General features: G+C 50.4%; 2 protein-coding genes across 2 annotated transcripts in view; one reads left to right on the top strand and one right to left on the bottom strand.

The window, feature by feature from the left end:
• Window positions 1-947, bottom strand: part of LOC136592300 (zinc finger protein 271-like) — a 53,166-nt gene extending 52,219 nt beyond the window's left edge. Inside the window, exon 1 of the mRNA XM_066588589.1 lies at window positions 862-947. The gene's annotated coding sequence lies outside the window, so the exon portion shown is untranslated. The remainder of the gene's footprint in view (window positions 1-861) is intronic.
• A 280-nt stretch (window positions 948-1,227) lies between these two features.
• Window positions 1,228-22,084, top strand: part of LOC136592274 (zinc finger protein 665-like) — a 77,919-nt gene continuing 57,062 nt past the window's right edge. The window contains exon 1 of the mRNA XM_066588587.1: window positions 1,228-1,307. The gene's annotated coding sequence lies outside the window, so the exon portion shown is untranslated. The remainder of the gene's footprint in view (window positions 1,308-22,084) is intronic.

The raw sequence follows: 22,084 nt of genomic DNA, 5'->3' as shown, positions 1-22,084 counted from the left end.
GTTACCTCCACGTGGTGTTTCCTGGGTAACGCAGAGAACTATGCAAAATGTATCTCTAAAGTAACCACGACTTCATAAGATTTTGTGTGTGAACACCAGATAAACACCAGTACCAAATTAACTCGGGCGAAGCCGGGTATATCAGCTAATATATATATATAAAGACGAAAGCCCTCACTGACTGACTGACTGACTGACTGGCTGGCTGACTCACTCACTGACTGACTCACTCACTCAGTCACTGACTGACTGACTGGCTGGCTGACTCACTCACTCACTCACTCACTGACTGACTTTCCGATGTCGTAGAAACATGAAATTTGGCACAAGCATAGATTATCTCCAGAATAGGAAAAGTAATTGGGTCCCAACTCGATTATTCAATTCTAGCGCAAAAGAATTGGCGTCGAAATTTTACGTACATAATCTAAATCTCTCACTTCCCAATGTCATAGAAACGTGAAATTTGGCACGGGCATTGATTATGTCATAAATAGGAAAAGTTAATGGGTCCCAACTCCATTATTCAATTTTAAGCGCCAAAGAATTAGCGTCCAAATTTTATGTGCGGAATCTAATTCTCTCACTTCCTGATGTAATTTTATATAAAGGAAACGTCGCATGGTTACCTCCACGTGGTGTTTCCTGGGTAACGCAGAGAACTATGCAAAATGGTGAACATATGTTTTTCCTCAGTATCTCTAAAGTAACCACGACTTCATAAGATTTTCCGTGTGAACAGCAGATAAACACCAGTACCAAATTAACTCGGGCGAAGCCGGGTATATCAGCTAGTATGTATATATCGTCTGATACCGGCTGATAACAGAGAGAAAAACCCCTGATGTCAGCTTACCGTACCGTTGTGTGTGTGTGTTTATATAGATATATATCCTCTGATACTGGCTGATAACAGAGAAAACAGCTTCAGCGTTGCATACACTCCAAGAGAGAAAGGACCTGTAATGACGTCATAGCCCCTCGGTCAGAGGGCGGAGCCGCAATCCTGAAAGTGGATTTGCCGCAGATGGATGGACTTTGGAAGTCACATGGGAGGGCGGGGCTTAGTTATCTTCTTTGGGGCTGATAGAAGTGAAGACGGCCTAGCGAGTAGGCGGAGCGCAGCGACGAAGCAGACTCGTCACATGATCTAAAATCCGAGCAATATCTACTTCTGAGTGCCGCCCTCCGATCACATGACCTGGACGTCATCACAGGTCCTTCAGGTCTTATATGCAAAAGCAGTCCCGTATGCTGTTCTCCCTGTTATCAGCCGGTATCAGAGGCTATTTATATATTGCATCACGGTAAGCTGACAGCGGGGGTTGTTCTCTCTGTTATCAGCCGATATCAGAGGATATATATACATTACAGCAGTAACGGTACGCTGACATCAGGAGTTCTCTGTTATCAGCCGGTATCAGAGGATATTACAGCAGTACGGTACGCTGACATCTGGAGTTGTTCTCTGTTATCAGCCGTTATCAGAGGATATATATATATATACATTACAGCAGTACGGTATGCTGACATCTGGAGTTGTTCTCTGTTATCAGCCGTTATCAGAGGATATATATATACATTACAGCAGTACGGTACGCTGACATCTGGAGTTGTTCTCTGTTATCAGCCGGTATCAGAGGATATATATATATTACAGCAGTACGGTACGCTGTGTTTGGGGGTTCTGCTGGGATTTGTGGTGATACAGGGAGATATTTCTGGGCTCCGCCTATCAATGTCTGGTAACTACGTGGCCCCCCCTACATAGAGAATGGGGCCCCGACCCACCCAGGAGCCGAGCCCCGCTGCCAGTGTAACCCTCATAGGAGAGACAGCCTGGAGGTGACGGCCATGTTACCAAGCAGGTCGGGGGCCTTTTTTCCATATAGTGGTGGTCCGCAGGGTGACGGCCATGTTACCAGGCGGGTCAGAAGTCGGGGTCCTGTTCCTACATTCCTAGAGGTTGGACATCTATACATATAAAGACGAAAGCCCTGACTGACTCACTGACTGACTCACTGACTGACTGACTGACTGACTCACTGACTCACTGACTGACTCACTGACTCACTGACTGACTCACTGACTCACTGACTGACTCACTGACTCACTGACTGACTCACTGACTGACTCACTGACTCACTGACTCACTGACTGACTCACTGACTCACTGACTGACTCACTGACTGACTCACTGACTGACTCACTGACTGACTCACTGACTGACTCACTGACTGACTGTATGACTCACTGACTGACTGACTCACTGACTGACTCACTGACTGACTGACTGATTCACTGACTGACTCACTGACTGACTGACTGACTCACTGACTCACTGACTCACTGACTCACTGACTGACTCACTGACTGACTGACTGACTCACTGACTGACTGACTGACTCACTGACTGACTCACTGACTGACTCACTGACTGACTCACTGACTGACTGACTGACTGACCCACTGACTCACTGACTGACTCACTGACTGACTCGCTGACTGGCTGACTCGCTGACTGGCTGACTGGCTGGCTGACTCACTGACTGACTCACTGACTGACTGACTCGCTGACTGACTGACTGACTGGCTGACTCACTGACTGACTCACTGACTGACTGACTGACTGACTCACTGACTCACTGACTCACTGACTCACTGACTGACTCACTGACTGACTGACTGACTGACTGGCTGACTGGCTGACTCACTGACTGACTGACTCGCTGACTGACTGGCTGACTGGCTGACTGACTGACTCACTGACTGACTGATTCACTGACTCACTGACTGACTCACTGACTGACTCACTGACTGACTCACTGACTGACTCACTGACTGACTCACTGACTCACTGACTCACTGACTGACTGACTGACTGACTCACAGACTCACTGACTGTCTGACTCACTGACTGTCTGACTCACTGACTGTCTGACTCACTGACTGTCTGACTCACTGACTGTCTGACTCACTGACTGACTGATTCACTGACTCACTGACTGACTCACTGACTGACTCACTGACTGACTCACTGACTGACTCACTGACTGACTCACTGACTGACTGACTCACTGACTGACTGACTGACTGACTGACTCACAGACTCACTGACTGTCTGACTCACTGACTGTCTGACTCACTGACTGTCTGACTCACTGACTGTCTGACTCACTGACTGTCTGACTCACTGACTGTCTGACTCACTGACTGACTGACTCACTGACTGACTCACTGACTGACTCACTGACTCACTGACTGACTCACTGACTGACTCACTGACTCACTGACTCACTGACTGGCTGACTCACTGGCTGACTCACTGACTGACTCACTGACTGACTCACTGACTGACTCACTGACTGACTCACTGACTGACTCACTGACTGACTCACTGACTCACTGACTGACTCACTGACTCACTGACTGACTCACTGACTGACTCACTGACTGACTCACTGACTCACTGACTGACTCACTGACTGACTCACTGACTGACTCACTGACTGACTCACTGACTGACTGACTCACTGACTGACTGACTCACTGACTGACTGACTCACTGACTGACTGACTCACTGACTGACTGACTGACTGACTCACTGACTGGCTGACTGACTCGCTGACTGGCTGACTGACTCGCTGACTGGCTGACTGGCTGACTGACTCACTGACTGGCTGACTCACTGACTGACTCACTGACTGACTCACTGACTGACTGACTCGCTGACTGACTGACTGACTGGCTGACTGACTCACTGACTGGCTGACTCACTGACTGACTGACTCACTGACTCGCTGACTGACTGACTGACTGACTCACTGACTGACTGATTCACTGACTGACTGACTCACTGACTGACTCACTGACTGACTCACTGACTCACTGACTCACTGACTGACTGACTGACTGACTGACTGACTGACTGACTGACTGGCTGACTCACTGACAGGCTGACTCACTGACTGGCTGACTCGCTGACTCGCTGACTGGCTGACTGGCTGACTCGCTGACTGGCTGACTGGCTGACTCGCTGACTGGCTGACTCGCTGACTGGCTGACTCACTGACTGGCTGACTCACTGACTGGCTGACTCACTGACTGGCTGACTCACTGACTGGCTGACTGATTCACTGACTGACTCACTGACTGACCCACTGACTCACTGACTGACTGTCTGACTCACTGACTGTCTGACTCACTGACTGTCTGACTCACTGACTGTCTGACTCACTGACTGTCTGACTCACTGACTGTCTGACTCACTGACTGTCTGACTCACTGACTGTCTGACTCACTGACTGTCTGACTCACTGTCTGACTCACTGACTGACTCACTGACTGGCTCACTGACTGGCTGATTCACTGACTCACTGACTGACTGACTGACTCACTGACTCACTCACTGACTCACTGACTGACTGACTCACTGACTGTCTGACTCACTGACTGTCTGACTCACTGACTGTCTGACTCACTGACTGTCTGACTCACTGACTGTCTGACTCACTGACTGTCTGACTCACTGACTGACTGGCTGATTCACTGACTGACTCACTGACTGGCTGATTCACTGACTGACTGACTCACTGACTCACTGACTCACTCACTGACTGACTGACTCACTCGCTGACTGACTCACTCGCTGACTGACTGACTCACTGACTGACTGACTCACTGACTGACTGACTGACTCACTGACTGACTGACTGACTCACTGGCTGACTCACTGACTCACTCACTGACTGACTGACTCACTGACTGACTCACTGACTGACTCACTGACTGACTGACTGACTGACTGACTGACTGACTGTCTGACTCACTGACTGTCTGACTCACTGACTCACTGACTGTCTGACTCACTGACTGTCTGACTCACTGACTGTCTGACTCACTGACTGTCTGACTCACTGACTGTCTGACTCACTGACTGTCTGACTCACTGACTGTCTGACTCACTGACTGTCTGACTCACTGACTGTCTGACTCACTGACTGTCTGACTCACTGACTGTCTGACTCACTGACTGTCTGACTCACTGACTCACTGACTCACTGACTGACTCACTGACTGACTGACTCACTGACTGACTCACTGACTGACTCACTGACTGACTCACTGACTCACTGACTGACTCACTGACTCACTGACTCACTGACTCACTGACTGACTGACTGGCTGACTCACTGACTGGCTGACTGATTCACTGACTGACTCACTGACTGACCCACTGACTCACTGACTGTCTGACTGACTCACTGACTGTCTGACTCACTGACTGTCTGACTCACTGACTGTCTGACTCACTGACTGTCTGACTCACTGACTGTCTGACTCACTGACTCACTGACTCACTGACTCACTGACTGACTCACTGACTGACTCACTGACTGACTCACTGACTGACTCACTGACTCACTGACTCACTGACTCACTGACTCACTGACTCACTGACTGACTGACTGACTGACTGGCTGACTCACTGACTGGCTGACTGATTCACTGACTGACTCACTGACTGACCCACTGACTCACTGACTGTCTGACTGACTCACTGACTGTCTGACTCACTGACTGTCTGACTCACTGACTGTCTGACTCACTGACTGTCTGACTCACTGACTGTCTGACTCACTGACTCACTGACTCACTGACTCACTGACTCACTGACTGACTCACTGACTGACTCACTGACTGGCTGATTCTCTGACTCACTGACTGACTGACTGACTCACTGACTCACTGACTGACTGACTCACTCACTGACTCACTGACTGACTGACTCACTGACTGTCTGACTCACTGACTCACTGACTGTCTGACTCACTGACTGTCTGACTCACTGACTGTCTGACTCACTGACTCACTGACTCACTGACTCACTGACTCACTGACTGACTCACTGACTGACTCACTGACTGGCTGATTCTCTGACTCACTGACTGACTGACTGACTCACTGACTCACTGACTGACTGACTCACTCACTGACTCACTGACTGACTGACTCACTGACTGTCTGACTCACTGACTGTCTGACTCACTGACTGTCTGACTCACTGACTGTCTGACTCACTGACTGTCTGACTCACTGACTGTCTGACTCACTGACTGTCTGACTCACTGACTGTCTGACTCACTGACTGTCTGACTCACTGACTGTCTGACTCACTGACTGTCTGACTCACTGACTGTCTGACTCACTGACTGTCTGACTCACTGACTGACTGACTGACTGACTGACTGACTGACTGGCTGATTCACTGACTGACTCACTGACTGGCTGATTCACTGACTGACTGACTCACTCACTGACTGACTGATTCACTCGCTGACTGACTCATTCACTGACTGACTGACTCACTGACTGACTCACTGACTCACTGACTCACTGGCTGACTCACTGACTCACTCACTGACTCACTCACTGACTGACTGACTGACTGACTGACTGACTGACTGTCTGACTCACTGACTGTCTGACTCACTGACTCACTGACTGTCTGACTCACTGACTGTCTGACTCACTGACTGTCTGACTCACTGACTGTCTGACTCACTGACTGTCTGACTCACTGACTGTCTGACTCACTGACTGTCTGACTCACTGACTGTCTGACTCACTGACTGTCTGACTCACTGACTGTCTGACTCACTGACTGTCTGACTCACTGACTGTCTGACTCACTGACTCACTGACTCACTGACTCACTGACTCACTGACTCACTGACTCACTGACTGACTCACTGACTCACTGACTCACTGACTGACTCACTGACTGACTCACTGACTGACTCACTGACTGACTCACTGACTGACTCACTGACTGACTCACTGACTGACTCACTGACTGACTCACTGACTGACTGACTCACTGACTGACTCACTGACTCACTGACTGACTCACTGACTCACTGACTGACTCACTGACTGGCTGACTCACTGACTGGCTGACTCACTGACTGACTGACTGACTGACTCACTGACTGACTGACTCACTGACTCACTGACTCACTGACTGACTCACTGACTCACTGACTGACTGACTCACTGACTGACTGACTCACTGACTGACTGACTCACTGACTGACTGACTCACTGACTGACTTACTCACTGACTGACTGACTCACTGACTGACTGACTCACTGACTGACTGACTCACTGACTGACTGACTCACTGACTGACTGATTCACTGACTGACTGATTCACTGACTGACTGATTCACTGACTGACTGATTCACTGACTGACTGACTCACTGACTGACTGACTCACTGACTGACTGACTCACTGACTCACTGACTGACTGACTCACTGACTGACTGACTCACTGACTCACTGACTGACTCACTGACTGACTCACTGACTGACTCACTGACTGACTCACTGACTGACTCACTGACTGACTCACTGACTGACTCACTGACTGACTCACTGACTGACTCACTGACTCACTGACTGTCTGACTGTCTGACTCACTGACTGTCTGACTCACTGACTGTCTGACTCACTGACTGACTGACTCACTGACTGTCTGACTCACTGACTGTCTGACTCACTGACTGTCTGACTCACTGACTGTCTGACTCACTGACTGTCTGACTCACTGACTGTCTGACTCACTGACTGTCTGACTCACTGACTGTCTGACTCACTGACTGTCTGACTCACTGACTGTCTGACTCACTGACTGTCTGACTCACTGACTCACTGACTGACTCACTGACTGACTCACTGACTGACTCACTGACTGACTCACTGACTGACTCACTGACTGACTCACTGACTCACTGACTCGCTGACTGGCTGACTGGCTGACTCACTGACTGGCTGACTGATTCACTGACTGACTCACTGACTGACCCACTGACTCACTGACTCACTGACTGTCTGACTGACTCACTGACTGTCTGACTCACTGACTGTCTGACTCACTGACTGTCTGACTCACTGACTGTCTGACTCACTGACTGTCTGACTGTCTGACTCACTGACTCACTGACTCACTGACTCACTGACTGGCTGACTGATTCACTGACTGATTCACTGACTGACTCACTGACTCACTGACTCACTGACTGGCTGACTGGCTGACTCACTGACTGGCTGACTGATTCACTGACTGACTCACTGACTGACCCACTGACTCACTGACTCACTGACTGTCTGACTCACTGACTGTCTGACTCACTGACTGTCTGACTCACTGACTGTCTGACTCACTGACTGTCTGACTCACTGACTGTCTGACTCACTGACTGTCTGACTCACTGACTGTCTGACTCACTGACTGTCTGACTCACTGACTGTCTGACTCACTGACTGTCTGACTCACTGACTCACTGACTGACTGACTCACTGACTCACTGACTCACTGACTGACTCACTGACTGACTCACTGACTGGCTGATTCACTGACTCACTGACTGACTGACTGACTCACTGACTGACTGACTGACTCACTGACTGACTGACTGACTCACTGACTCACTGACTGACTGACTCACTCACTGACTCACTGACTGTCTAACTCACTGACTGTCTGACTCACTGACTGTCTGACTCACTGGCTGTCTGACTCACTGACTGTCTGACTCACTGACTGTCTGACTCACTGACTGTCTGACTCACTGACTGTCTGACTCACTGACTGTCTGACTCACTGACTGTCTGACTCACTGACTGACTGACTCACTGACTGACTGACTGACTGACTGACTGGCTGATTCACTGACTGACTCACTGACTGACTGACTCACTCACTGACTCACTGACTGACTCACTGACTGACTGTATGACTCACTGACTGACTGACTCACTGACTGACTCACTGACTGACTGACTGATTCACTGACTGACTCACTGACTCACTGACTCACTGACTGACTCACTGACTCACTGACTGACTCACTGACTGACTGACTCACTGACTGACTCACTGACTGACTCACTGACTGACTGTATGACTCACTGACTGACTGACTCACTGACTGACTCACTGACTGACTGACTGATTCACTGACTGACTCACTGACTGACTGACTGACTCACTGACTCGCTGACTCACTGACTCACTGACTGACTCACTGACTGACTCGCTGACTGGCTGACTCGCTGACTGGCTGACTGGCTGACTGGCTGGCTGACTCACTGACTGACTCACTGACTGACTGACTCGCTGACTGACTGACTGACTGGCTGACTCACTGACTGACTCACTGACTGACTCACTGACTCACTGACTCACTGACTCACTGACTCACTGACTGACTCACTGACTCACTGACTGACTGACTGACTGACTGGCTGACTGGCTGACTCACTGACTGACTCACTGACTGACTGACTCGCTGACTGACTGGCTGACTGGCTGACTGACTGACTGACTCACTGACTGACTGATTCACTGACTCACTGACTGACTCACTGACTGACTCACTGACTGACTCACTGACTGACTCACTGACTGACTGACTCACTGACTGACTCACTGACTGACTCACTGACTGACTCACTGACTGACTCACTGACTGACTGACTGACTCACAGACTCACTGACTGTCTGACTCACTGACTGTCTGACTCACTGACTGTCTGACTCACTGACTGTCTGACTCACTGACTGACTGATTCACTGACTCACTGACTGACTCACTGACTGACTCACTGACTGACTGACTGACTGACTGACTCACTGACTGACTGACTGACTGACTGACTCACAGACTCACTGACTGTCTGACTCACTGACTGTCTGACTCACTGACTGTCTGACTCACTGACTGTCTGACTCACTGACTGTCTGACTCACTGACTGTCTGACTCACTGACTGACTGACTCACTGACTGACTCACTGACTGACTCACTGACTCACTGACTCACTGACTGACTGACTGACTGACTGACTGACTGACTGACTCACTGACTCACTGACTGGCTGACTCACTGACTGACTCACTGACTGACTCACTGACTGACTCACTGACTCACTGACTGACTCACTGACTCACTGACTGACTCACTGACTGACTCACTGACTCACTGACTGACTCACTGACTGACTCACTGACTGACTCACTGACTGACTGACTCACTGACTGACTGACTCACTGACTGACTGACTCACTGACTGACTGACTCACTGACTGACTGACTCACTGACTGACTGACTGACTGACTCACTGACTGACTGACTGACTCGCTGACTGGCTGACTGACTCGCTGACTCGCTGACTGGCTGACTGACTCGCTGACTCGCTGACTGGCTGACTGACTCACTGACTGGCTGACTCACTGACTGACTCACTGACTGACTCACTGACTGACTGACTCGCTGACTGACTGACTGACTGGCTGACTGACTCACTGACTGGCTGACTCACTGACTGACTGACTCACTGACTCGCTGACTGACTGACTGACTGACTCACTGACTGACTGATTCACTGACTGACTGACTCACTGACTGACTCACTGACTGACTCACTGACTCACTGACTGACTGACTGACTGACTGACTGACTGACTGGCTGACTCGCTGACTCGCTGACTGGCTGACTCGCTGACTGGCTGACTCGCTGACTGGCTGACTCACTGACTGGCTGACTCACTGACTGGCTGACTCACTGACTGGCTGACTCACTGACTGGCTGACTGATTCACTGACTGACTCACTGACTGACCCACTGACTCACTGACTGTCTGACTGACTCACTGTCTGACTGACTCACTGACTGTCTGACTCACTGACTGTCTGACTCACTGACTGTCTGACTCACTGACTGTCTGACTCACTGACTGTCTGACTCACTGACTGACTCACTGACTGGCTCACTGACTGGCTGATTCACTGACTCACTGACTGACTGACTGACTCACTGACTCACTGACTGACTCACTCACTGACTCACTGACTGACTGACTCACTGACTGTCTGACTCACTGACTGTCTGACTCACTGACTGTCTGACTCACTGACTGTCTGACTCACTGACTGACTGACTCACTGACTGACTGACTCACTGACTGACTGACTCACTGACTCACTGACTGACTGACTCACTGACTGACTGACTCACTGACTCACTGACTGACTCACTGACTGACTCACTGACTGACTCACTGACTGACTCACTGACTGACTCACTGACTGACTCACTGACTGACTCACTGACTGACTCACTGACTCACTGACTGTCTGACTGTCTGACTCACTGACTGTCTGACTCACTGACTGTCTGACTCACTGACTGACTGACTCACTGACTGTCTGACTCACTGACTGTCTGACTCACTGACTGTCTGACTCACTGACTGTCTGACTCACTGACTGTCTGACTCACTGACTGTCTGACTCACTGACTGTCTGACTCACTGACTGTCTGACTCACTGACTGTCTGACTCACTGACTGTCTGACTCACTGACTGTCTGACTCACTGACTGTCTGACTCACTGACTGTCTGACTCACTGACTCACTGACTGACTCACTGACTGACTCACTGACTGACTCACTGACTGACTCACTGACTGACTCACTGACTGACTCACTGACTGACTCACTGACTGACTCACTGACTCACTGACTCACTGACTGGCTGACTGGCTGACTCACTGACTGGCTGACTGATTCACTGACTGACTCACTGACTGACCCACTGACTCACTGACTCACTGACTGTCTGACTGACTCACTGACTGTCTGACTCACTGACTGTCTGACTCACTGACTGTCTGACTCACTGACTGTCTGACTGTCTGACTCACTGACTCACTGACTCACTGACTGGCTGACTGATTCACTGACTGATTCACTGACTGACTCACTGACTCACTGACTCACTGACTGGCTGACTGGCTGACTCACTGACTGGCTGACTGATTCACTGACTGACTCACTGACTGACCCACTGACTCACTGACTCACTGACTGTCTGACTCACTGACTGTCTGACTCACTGACTGTCTGACTCACTGACTGTCTGACTCACTGACTGTCTGACTCACTGACTGTCTGACTCACTGACTGTCTGACTCACTGACTGTCTGACTCACTGACTGTCTGACTCACTGACTGTCTGACTCACTGACTGACTGACTCACTGACTCACTGACTCACTGACTGACTCACTGACTGACTCACTGACTGGCTGATTCACTGACTCACTGACTGACTGACTGACTCACTGACTGACTGACTGACTCACTGACTGACTGACTGACTCACTGACTCACTGACTGACTGACTCACTCACTGACTCACTGACTGTCTAACTCACTGACTGTCTGACTCACTGACTGTCTGACTCACTGGCTGTCTGACTCACTGACTGTCTGACTCACTGACTGTCTGACTCACTGACTGTCTGACTCACTGACTGTCTGACTCACTGACTGTCTGACTCACTGACTGTCTGACTCACTGACTGACTGACTCACTGACTGACTGACTGACTGACTGACTGACTGACTGGCTGATTCACTGACTGACTCACTGACTGACTGACTCACTCACTGACTCACTGACTGACTCACTGACTGACTGTATGACTCACTGACTGACTGACTCACTGACTGACTCACTGACTGACTGACTGATTCACTGACTGACTCACTGACTCACTGACTCACTGACTGACTCACTGACTCACTGACTGACTCACTGACTGACTGACTCACTGACTGACTCACTGACTGACTCACTGACTGACTGTATGACTCACTGACTGACTGACTCACTGACTGACTCACTGACTGACTGACTGATTCACTGACTGACTCACTGACTGACTGACTGACTCACTGACTCACTGACTCACTGACTCACTGACTGACTCACTGACTGACTCGCTGACTGGCTGACTCGCTGACTGGCTGACTGGCTGACTGGCTGGCTGACTCACTGACTGACTCACTGACTGACTGACTCGCTGACTGACTGACTGACTGGCTGACTCACTGACTGACTCACTGACTGACTCACTGACTCACTGACTCACTGACTCACTGACTGACTCACTGACTGACTGACTGACTGACTGGCTGACTGGCTGACTCACTGACTGACTCACTGACTGACTGACTCGCTGACTGACTGGCTGACTGGCTGACTGACTGACTGACTCACTGACTGACTCACTGACTGACTCACTGACTGACTCACTGACTGACTCACTGACTGACTCACTGACTGACTCACTGACTGACTGACTCACTGACTGACTCACTGACTGACTCACTGACTGACTGACTGACTGACTGACTGACTCACAGACTCACTGACTGTCTGACTCACTGACTGTCTGACTCACTGACTGTCTGACTCACTGACTGACTGATTCACTGACTCACTGACTGACTCACTGACTGACTCACTGACTGACTCACTGACTGACTCACTGACTGACTCACTGACTGACTGACTCACTGACTGACTGACTGACTGACTGACTCACAGACTCACTGACTGTCTGACTCACTGACTGTCTGACTCACTGACTGTCTGACTCACTGACTGTCTGACTCACTGACTGTCTGACTCACTGACTGACTGACTCACTGACTGACTCACTGACTGACTCACTGACTCACTGACTGACTGACTGACTGACTGACTGACTGACTGACTCACTGACTCACTGACTGGCTGACTCACTGACTGACTCACTGACTGACTCACTGACTCACTGACTGACTCACTGACTCACTGACTGACTCACTGACTGACTCACTGACTCACTGACTGACTCACTGACTGACTCACTGACTGACTCACTGACTGACTGACTCACTGACTGACTGACTCACTGACTGACTGACTCACTGACTGACTGACTCACTGACTGACTGACTGACTGACTCACTGACTGACTGACTGACTCGCTGACTGGCTGACTGACTCGCTGACTGGCTGACTGACTCGCTGACTGGCTGACTGACTCGCTGACTCGCTGACTGGCTGACTGACTCACTGACTGGCTGACTCACTGACTGACTCACTGACTGACTCACTGACTGACTGACTCGCTGACTGACTGACTGACTGGCTGACTGACTCACTGACTGGCTGACTCACTGACTGACTGACTCACTGACTCGCTGACTGACTGACTGACTGACTCACTGACTGACTGATTCACTGACTGACTGACTCACTGACTGACTCACTGACTGACTCACTGACTCACTGACTGACTGACTGACTGACTGACTGGCTGACTCACTGACTCACTGACTGGCTGACTCGCTGACTCGCTGACTGGCTGACTCGCTGACTGGCTGACTCGCTGACTGGCTGACTCACTGACTGGCTGACTCACTGACTGGCTGACTCACTGACTGGCTGACTCACTGACTGGCTGACTGATTCACTGACTGACTCACTGACTGACCCACTGACTCACTGACTGTCTGACTGACTCACTGTCTGACTGACTCACTGACTGTCTGACTCACTGACTGTCTGACTCACTGACTGTCTGACTCACTGACTGTCTGACTCACTGACTGTCTGACTCACTGACTGTCTGACTCACTGACTGACTCACTGACTGGCTCACTGACTGGCTGATTCACTGACTCACTGACTGACTGACTGACTCACTGACTCACTGACTGACTCACTCACTGACTCACTCACTGACTCACTGACTGACTGACTCACTGACTGTCTGACTCACTGACTGTCTGACTCACTGACTGTCTGACTCACTGACTGTCTGACTCACTGACTGTCTGACTCACTGACTGTCTGACTCACTGACTGACTGGCTGATTCACTGACTGACTCACTGACTGGCTGATTCACTGACTGACTGACTCACTGACTCACTGACTCACTCACTGACTGACTGACTCACTCGCTGACTGACTGACTCACTGACTGACTGACTCACTGACTGACTGACTGACTCACTGACTGACTGACTGACTCACTGACTCACTGGCTGACTCACTGACTCACTCACTGACTGACTGACTCACTGACTGACTCACTGACTGACTGACTGACTGACTGACTGACTGACTGTCTGACTCACTGACTCACTGACTGTCTGACTCACTGACTGTCTGTCTGACTCACTGACTGTCTGACTCACTGACTGTCTGACTCACTGACTGTCTGACTCACTGACTGTCTGACTCACTGACTGTCTGACTCACTGACTGTCTGACTCACTGACTGTCTGACTCACTGACTCACTGACTCACTGACTCACTGACTGACTCACTGACTGACTCACTGACTGACTCACTGACTGACTCACTGACTGACTCACTGACTGACTCACTGACTGACTCACTGACTGACTCACTGACTGACTCACTGACTCACTGACTCACTGACTCACTGACTCACTGACTCACTGACTCACTGACTGACTGACTGGCTGACTCACTGACTGGCTGACTGATTCACTGACTGACTCACTGACTGACCCACTGACTCACTGACTGTCTGACTGACTCACTGACTGTCTGACTCACTGACTGTCTGACTCACTGACTGTCTGACTCACTGACTGTCTGACTCACTGACTGTCTGACTCACTGACTCACTGACTCACTGACTGACTCACTGACTGACTCACTGACTGACTCACTGACTGACTCACTGACTGACTCACTGACTCACTGACTCACTGACTGACTCACTGACTCACTGACTCACTGACTGACTCACTGACTCACTGACTCACTGACTCACTGACTCACTGACTGGCTGACTCACTGACTGGCTGACTGATTCACTGACTGACTCACTGACTGACCCACTGACTCACTGACTGTCTGACTGACTCACTGACTGTCTGACTCACTGACTGTCTGACTCACTGACTGTCTGACTCACTGACTGTCTGACTCACTGACTGTCTGACTCACTGACTGTCTGACTCACTGACTGACTGACTCACTGACTCACTGACTCACTGACTGACTCACTGACTGACTCACTGACTGGCTGATTCTCTGACTCACTGACTGACTGACTGACTCACTGACTCACTGACTGACTGACTCACTCACTGACTCACTGACTGACTGACTCACTGACTGTCTGACTCACTGACTGTCTGACTCACTGACTGTCTGACTCACTGACTGTCTGACTCACTGACTGTCTGACTCACTGACTGTCTGACTCACTGACTGTCTGACTCACTGACTCACTGACTCACTGACTCACTGACTGACTCACTGACTGACTCACTGACTGGCTGATTCTCTGACTCACTGACTGACTGACTGACTCACTGACTCACTGACTGACTGACTCACTCACTGACTCACTGACTGACTGACTCACTGACTGTCTGACTCTTTGACTGTCTGACTCACTGACTGTCTGACTCACTGACTGTCTGACTCACTGACTGTCTGACTCACTGACTGTCTGACTCACTGACTGTCTGACTCACTGACTGTCTGACTCACTGACTGTCTGACTCACTGACTGTCTGACTCACTGACTGTCTGACTCACTGACTGACTGACTGACTGACTGACTGGCTGATTCACTGACTGACTCACTGACTGGCTGATTCACTGACTGACTGACTCACTCACTGACTGACTGACTCACTCGCTGACTGACTCACTCGCTGACTGACTCACTCACTGACTGACTGACTCACTGACTCACTGACTCACTGGCTGACTCACTGACTCACTCACTGACTCACTGACTGACTGACTTACTGACTGACTGACTGACTGACTGGCTCACTGACTGGCTGACTGACTGTCTGACTCACTGACTGTCTGACTCACTGACTCACTGACTCACTGACTGTCTGACTCACTGACTGTCTGACTCACTGACTGTCTGACTCACTGACTGTCTGACTCACTGACTGTCTGACTCACTGACTGTCTGACTCACTGACTGTCTGACTCACTGACTGTCTGACTCACTGACTGTCTGACTCACTGACTGTCTGACTCACTGACTGTCTGACTCACTGACTGTCTGACTCACTGACTGTCTGACTCACTGACTGTCTGACTCACTGACTGTCTGACTCACTGACTGTCTGACTCACTGACTGTCTGACTCACTGACTCACTGACTCACTGACTCACTGACTCACTGACTGACTCACTGACTCACTGACTCACTGACTGACTCACTGACTGACTCACTGACTGACTCACTGACTGACTCACTGACTGACTCACTGACTGACTCACTGACTGACTCACTGACTGACTCACTGACTGACTCACTGACTGACTGACTCACTGACTGACTCACTGACTCACTGACTGACTCACTGACTGGCTGACTCACTGACTGGCTGACTCACTGACTGACTGACTGACTGACTCACTGACTCACTGACTCACTGACTCACTGACTCACTGACTGACTGACTGACTCACTGACTGACTGACTCACTGACTGACTGACTCACTGACTGACTGACTCACTGACTGACTGACTCACTGACTGACTTACTCACTGACTGACTTACTCACTGACTGACTGACTCACTGACTGACTGACTCACTGACTGACTGACTCACTGACTGACTGATTCACTGACTGACTGATTCACTGACTGACTGATTCACTGACTGACTGATTCACTGACTGACTGATTCACTGACTGACTGATTCACTGACTGACTGATTCACTGACTGACTGACTCACTGACTGACTGACTCACTGACTCACTGACTGACTGACTCACTGACTGACTGACTCACTGACTCACTGACTCACTGACTCACTGACTCACTGACTGACTGACTCACTGACTGACTGACTCACTGACTGACTCACTGACTGACTCACTGACTGACTCACTGACTGACTCACTGACTGACTCACTGACTGACTCACTGACTGACTCACTGACTGACTCACTGACTGACTCACTGACTGACTCACTGACTCACTGACTGTCTGACTGTCTGACTCACTGACTGTCTGACTCACTGACTGTCTGACTCACTGACTGTCTGACTCACTGACTGTCTGACTCACTGACTGTCTGACTCACTGACTGTCTGACTCACTGACTGTCTGACTCACTGACTCACTGACTCACTGACTGACTCACTGACTGACTCACTGACTGACTCACTGACTGACTCACTGACTGACTCACTGACTGACTCACTGACTGACTCACTGACTGACTCACTGACTGACTCACTGACTGACTCACTGACTGGCTGACTGGCTGACTCACTGACTGGCTGACTGATTCACTGACTGACTCACTGACTGACCCACTGACTCACTGACTCACTGACTGTCTGACTGACTCACTGTCTGACTGACTCACTGACTGTCTGACTCACTGACTGTCTGACTCACTGACTGTCTGACTCACTGACTCACTGACTGACTGACTGACTGGCTGATTCACTGACTGACTCACTGACTGGCTGATTCACTGACTGACTGACTCACTCACTGACTGACTGACTCACTCGCTGACTGACTCACTCGCTGACTGACTCACTCGCTGACTGACTCACTCACTGACTGACTGACTCACTGACTCACTGACTCACTGGCTGACTCACTGACTCACTCACTGACTCACTCACTGACTCACTGACTCACTGACTGACTGACTTACTGACTGACTGACTGACTGACTGGCTCACTGACTGGCTGACTGACTGTCTGACTCACTGACTGTCTGACTCACTGACTCACTGACTCACTGACTGTCTGTCTCACTGACTGTCTGACTCACTGACTGTCTGACTCACTGACTGTCTGACTCACTGACTGTCTGACTCACTGACTGTCTGACTCACTGACTGTCTGACTCACTGACTGTCTGACTCACTGACTGTCTGACTCACTGACTGTCTGACTCACTGACTGTCTGACTCACTGACTGTCTGACTCACTGACTGTCTGACTCACTGACTGTCTGACTCACTGACTGTCTGACTCACTGACTGTCTGACTCACTGACTGTCTGACTCACTGACTGTCTGACTCACTGACTGTCTGACTCACTGACTGTCTGACTCACTGACTGTCTGACTCACTGACTCACTGACTCACTGACTGACTCACTGACTGACTCACTGACTGACTCACTGACTGACTCACTGACTGACTCACTGACTGACTCACTGACTGACTCACTGACTGACTCACTGACTGACTCACTGACTGACTCACTGACTGACTGACTCACTGACTGACTCACTGACTCACTGACTGACTCACTGACTGGCTGACTCACTGACTGGCTGACTCACTGACTGACTGACTGACTGACTCACTGACTCACTGACTCACTGACTCACTGACTCACTGACTGACTGACTGACTCACTGACTGACTGACTCACTGACTGACTGACTCACTGACTGACTGACTCACTGACTGACTGACTCACTGACTGACTGACTCACTGACTGACTGACTCACTGACTGACTTACTCACTGACTGACTGACTCACTGACTGACTGACTCACTGACTGACTGACTCACTGACTGACTGACTCACTGACTGACTGATTCACTGACTGACTGATTCACTGACTGACTGATTCACTGACTGACTGATTCACTGACTGACTGATTCACTGACTGACTGATTCACTGACTGACTGACTCACTGACTGACTGACTCACTGACTCACTGACTCACTGACTCACTGACTGACTGACTCACTGACTGACTGACTCACTGACTCACTGACTCACTGACTCACTGACTGACTGACTCACTGACTGACTGACTCACTGACTGACTCACTGACTGACTCACTGACTGACTCACTGACTGACTCACTGACTGACTCACTGACTGACTCACTGACTGACTCACTGACTGACTCACTGACTGACTCACTGACTGACTCACTGACTGACTCACTGACTCACTGACTGTCTGACTGTCTGACTCACTGACTGTCTGACTCACTGACTGTCTGACTCACTGACTGTCTGACTCACTGACTGTCTGACTCACTGACTGTCTGACTCACTGACTCACTGACTCACTGACTGACTCACTGACTGACTCACTGACTGACTCACTGACTGACTCACTGACTGACTCACTGACTGACTCACTGACTGACTCACTGACTGACTCACTGACTGACTCACTGACTGACTCACTGACTGACTCACTGACTGACTCACTGACTCGCTGACTGGCTGACTGGCTGACTGATTCACTGACTGACTCACTGACTGACCCACTGACTCACTGACTCACTGACTGTCTGACTGACTCACTGACTGTCTGACTCACTGACTGTCTGACTCACTGACTGTCTGACTCACTGACTCACTGACTCACTGACTCACTGACTCACTGACTGACTCACTGACTGACTCACTGACTGACTCGCTGACTCGCTGACTCACTGACTGGCTGACTGTCTGACTCACTGACTGTCTGACTCACTGACTGTCTGACTCACTGACTGTCTGACTCACTGACTGTCTGACTCACTGACTGTCTGACTCACTGACTGTCTGACTCACTGACTGTCTGACTCACTGACTGTCTGACTCACTGACTCACTGACTGACTCACTGACTGGCTGATTCACTGACTCACTGACTGACTGACTGACTCACTGACTGACTGACTGACTCACTGACTCACTGACTGACTGACTCACTCACTGACTCACTGACTGTCTAACTCACTGACTGTCTGACTCACTGACTGACTGACTCACTGACTGACTGACTCACTGACTGACTGACTCACTGACTGACTGACTCACTGACTGACTGACTGACTGACTCACTGACTGACTGACTGACTCGCTGACTGGCTGACTGACTCGCTGACTGGCTGACTGACTCGCTGACTGGCTGACTGACTCGCTGACTCGCTGACTGGCTGACTGACTCACTGACTGGCTGACTCACTGACTGACTCACTGACTGACTCACTGACTGACTGACTCGCTGACTGACTGACTGACTGGCTGACTGACTCACTGACTGGCTGACTCACTGACTGACTGACTCACTGACTCGCTGACTGACTGACTGACTGACTCACTGACTGACTGATTCACTGACTGACTGACTCACTGACTGACTCACTGACTGACTCACTGACTCACTGACTGACTGACTGACTGACTGACTGGCTGACTCACTGACTGGCTGACTCGCTGACTCGCTGACTGGCTGACTCGCTGACTGGCTGACTCGCTGACTGGCTGACTCACTGACTGGCTGACTCACTGACTGGCTGACTCACTGACTGGCTGACTCACTGACTGGCTGACTGATTCACTGACTGACTCACTGACTGACCCACTGACTCACTGACTGTCTGACTGACTCACTGTCTGACTGACTCACTGACTGTCTGACTCACTGACTGTCTGACTCACTGACTGTCTGACTCACTGACTGTCTGACTCACTGACTGTCTGACTCACTGACTGTCTGACTCACTCACTGACTGACTCACTGACTGGCTCACTGACTGGCTGATTCACTGACTCACTGACTGACTGACTGACTCACTGACTCACTGACTGACTCACTCACTGACTCACTGACTGACTGACTCACTGACTGTCTGACTCACTGACTGTCTGACTCACTGACTGTCTGACTCACTGACTGTCTGACTCACTGACTGTCTGACTCACTGACTGTCTGACTCACTGACTGTCTGACTCACTGACTGACTGGCTGATTCACTGACTGACTCACTGACTGGCTGATTCACTGACTGACTGACTCACTGACTCACTGACTCACTCACTGACTGACTGACTCACTCGCTGACTGACTGACTCACTGACTGACTGACTCACTGACTGACTGACTGACTCACTGACTGACTGACTGACTCACTGACTCACTGGCTGACTCACTGACTCACTCACTGACTGACTGACTCACTGACTGACTCACTGACTGACTGACTGACTGACTGACTGACTGACTGTCTGACTCACTGACTCACTGACTGTCTGACTCACTGACTGTCTGACTCACTGACTGTCTGACTCACTGACTGTCTGACTCACTGACTGTCTGACTCACTGACTGTCTGACTCACTGACTGTCTGACTCACTGACTGTCTGACTCACTGACTGTCTGACTC

The sequence above is a fragment of the Eleutherodactylus coqui genome, chromosome 1 (genome assembly GCF_035609145.1).
Source record: "Eleutherodactylus coqui strain aEleCoq1 chromosome 1, aEleCoq1.hap1, whole genome shotgun sequence".
In the NCBI taxonomy this organism is placed as follows: domain Eukaryota; kingdom Metazoa; phylum Chordata; class Amphibia; order Anura; family Eleutherodactylidae; genus Eleutherodactylus; species Eleutherodactylus coqui.
The sequence above is the reverse complement of the archived record's forward strand: the minus strand, read 5'-3'. Positions and strand labels throughout refer to the sequence as shown.